This window comes from Equus asinus, chromosome 15 (genome assembly GCF_041296235.1).
Source record: "Equus asinus isolate D_3611 breed Donkey chromosome 15, EquAss-T2T_v2, whole genome shotgun sequence".
Lineage (NCBI taxonomy): Eukaryota > Metazoa > Chordata > Mammalia > Perissodactyla > Equidae > Equus > Equus asinus.
The window spans coordinates 3918169-3921518 of NC_091804.1; the positions used below are offsets into that span (position 1 = coordinate 3918169).

Below are 3350 nucleotides of genomic sequence, written 5' to 3' on the forward strand. Positions count from 1 at the left end.
GATTGGCTCATGCATCCATGTAGGATTTAGATGGAGAGTTAATCCCACCCAAAACACATGGAAGAAGGGGATTCTTTAAAGGAAAATCTGGATATTGTTACCAAGACACAGGGGAGAGTGGAGGTTGATTGGGCAAAGACATCAGTTACCCACCTCAAGAACTAACATTACTGAGGATCTATCACAGTCCAGCAATCTGCCAGTCTCTATTCACAGGCTGTCATTAAGTCCTCCGAGGTAGACAGGATCACCCATTTTACAGCAAAACAAAAGGCCAGGAAAGTGAAGCCTTGTAGTTTGGTGATCACAGGCTTCTCCTTCTATTGGTCAAAGTTGGCATCCAGAAGTACGTGGCCTCAGTGGCTTTACTACAGTGTCTGCCCCACATCTTATTTCTCGGAACTCAAGAAGCAGATTCCTGGCTCTCCCTGTGCCAAGATCCATGGCCCTTGAGGCCTCCCACATGACTCCTAGCTCCTGACTGTGGGGACTTCTGACTCTCTGCCTCATTGCAGAAGAGAAAGGATCAGCTTGCCCAGCATCTACCCAGTGGACACCCCTGTCCTGGTCAAGTTACCAGCTTTGCCCACATCCCCAGGTGTCTGTGATAATGTATCATTCCAGTGTTTCCAGCAAGTGATGGAATTTACCCATAAATCTACAGATTTCATTTTTATTGTGCAGACTGCCGAAAACACACTGCAAGCATGTTATCATGTTTTATTCCAAACAATCACAAGAGGGAGAGACATTAGAGATGAGAAAACAAAGCAAGTTCCAGGAAGGATGGATACTCCACCTTCACCTGTAGTGATGCTCCTTCAACTTGACCTTCAGCTCAAAATTTGTATTTCACTTTTCTGGTATAATATCAGATGATGACTGACACATCAGGCATATCTGCTCTGTTCCATATGTGAATGTCCCTGGTATGTCAGCCTGTCATCCGCCAGTCTGAAGACACTGGGAACAGTTCAGATCTCCTTGGTGTTCTTGCCTCTCACAGACCAATCACCCTTTCAGAGAATGGGAGGGTGGGCGGAAGCCATGAGTGAGAAGGCCTGTTTCACATCTTCAGCCAGCGCCACCATCAAAGCGGGTTCAGAAGGGAAAGTTGCTGCTCTGAAGCCAGAGGACCTAGAGTGGCATTTCTGAAACATTGTTTCATTAAAAGGAAGCCTTTGGTAAATCCTTTGAATCCCTTCTCAGAATGCCTTCAAGTACCTTAAGAAAAACACACAGGAGTACAAAGAAAATCAATTATGTCCTAACTACAGTTATCAAAATATTTAAAAACAAATTTATGATATGTTACTATCTGTGATTATTAATTGGCCATTAATTAGCATGATCTAGCTGCATATATGATAACAAACATGATTTTGAGGTCATGATGTATAAACAATACTTTGAGATACTTGCAAAAACTAGAATATAATATGAAAATACCTATGATTTCTATTGATGACAAAATCACAGGCCCTGCTAATAGCATGGTGAGGTGTTACCCACATGACTGAAGGAAACGCTAATCTCTATGCTGCAAGTTTATCTCTTACTCAAGTTTACAATCTCCTGACTTCGACTCTCAGAACCCTTGTTGGCTCTCCGGGGACGCTGGGCTAAGAACCACTGATATTCTAGAGCGACTGACTGTTAATAACATCCATGTCTGGTTGTCTAAAGCCATTCTCTTGGCAGCCTTCTGAGCATTATCGTCTCCACTTTTCAGCTAAGAAGGTCAGTGCTTGGAAGGTTAAGCTGTGGGATGACACAGTGGTGAGCAGACGCAGCTCTTCTTGCCGTCCCACACTAGCAGAAGCTCTCCTTTCATCCAAGCAGTCTCATCGTGGTGAATCCAATTTCTCATGCCTTGACTCCAGAAAGAGAGGAGATGGAGTGGAGAGCCCACGATCCCACCGCCAGGGACAGGAGTAAATCCCACCACTCTTCTTCCCCCTCCCATCTCCTGCAGGGCGTTCTCAGAGCTGGAAGGAAACTTGCATAGATGCAAACCCTTTAGAGGGGAGATAAATGTGTGGGAAATTCCACTCAACAAGGCCTGCAGTTAAATTGTACCACCTAGTGTGGGAATCTGCGGCCCCTGGGGGGCAGCGAGTTTGGGTCTGGTTAACACTGGCGTAGACAGCGTCCAAGGAGTGCTGCAGGGGCCCTGAAGACTTAGGAAGGGGAAGTACTCCTCTTGCCTGAGCAGGGTAGGAGGGATCCTGGAAGCCAGGCCTTTGGAAATGTCTCCCCATGCCTTTGAATGCTGGGAGGTGTAAAACTGCAGTCGCCTGGCCAAGCCCCAACTCAGGAAATTGCTTTTTGCCTACTGGGACTCCACATGCCTTTCACTTTGCTGGCCTCTGGCCCAGCAGCAGATGAGATGAGCATCTGCCAGGCATTGGGCCCACTCCCTGGCACCTGGGCCTTGCCTCACCTCGGGGATTCCTCAGGGACCATGCCTCGGTCGGCACGGAGCAGAGCAGAGCTCTGGGTTGGGAAGGCACGCTGCAGAGATGAGCTAGAAATACAGACTTAACTAAGGCTGGAACACAGATGTCTGGAGCCCCTGACGACCCAATTAAACTAGACAACTCAGCTACCAGCCTTACCCAGCTTAGCTAAAATCTCTTCCAGGGCTTGGATCCGCCGTACGGGCTCAATTCCCCTGTGCAATAAAGTCCCTGGTGGAGAAGCAAATTGAGAGCAGATTTCATTCAGTTTGAAGCTTTTAAAGGACTTTGAAAGCCGTCTTTTTATTAATCCAAACCCACTCATGAGGAAACAATCAGACAAATCCAAATTGAAGGACATTCTGAAAAGAACTGGCCTAGACTTTTCAAAACTGTCCATGTCATGGGGGAAAGGGCTGAGGAAGTATTCTAGAATCGAGGGTACTTACAAGATAGGCCAATTAAACACGTGTGACCCTGGGTTGGATCCTGCAGCAAACAAACAAGGAAGCCGTTATAAAGGACATTATTGGGACAAATGGGGAAATTTGAACATGCACGGCATGGTAGGTAATAGTAGTAAACGCTAGGTTTTCTGATACTGATAATTGTACTACGGTTGCGTGGGCAGATGCCCTTGGTCTTAGGACATGCACATGTATTTAGAGATGAAGGGTCGTATGTCTGCAACTACATCTCAAATGGGTTCAGAAGAAACAATTAGATAGTGACAAAGATTCTCTGCTTGACCAAACTTTAGTCAGGCTCCTGAACCTTCTCTGAGGCCCATCTGTGCACTTCCTGGTAAAATCCCATTTTAGTTAGAACTCTGCTGAGTCAGTTTAACCAGAACCCTCAATAGCTGATCACTCTCCCCCAGTCGTGTGATGC

At 46.4% G+C, this 3350-nt stretch overlaps 1 long non-coding RNA gene across 1 annotated transcript; it reads right to left on the reverse strand.

The window, feature by feature from the left end:
• Positions 1-747: 747 nt before the first annotated feature.
• LOC139040262 (uncharacterized) lies at positions 748-2952 on the reverse strand. The gene is made up of 3 exons (XR_011494428.1): positions 2909-2952; positions 2619-2690; positions 748-1224 (listed from the first exon to the last, which is right to left on the reverse strand). It is a non-coding gene; the product is annotated as an uncharacterized lncRNA (long non-coding RNA).
• Between the last annotated feature and the right edge of the window lie 398 nt (positions 2953-3350).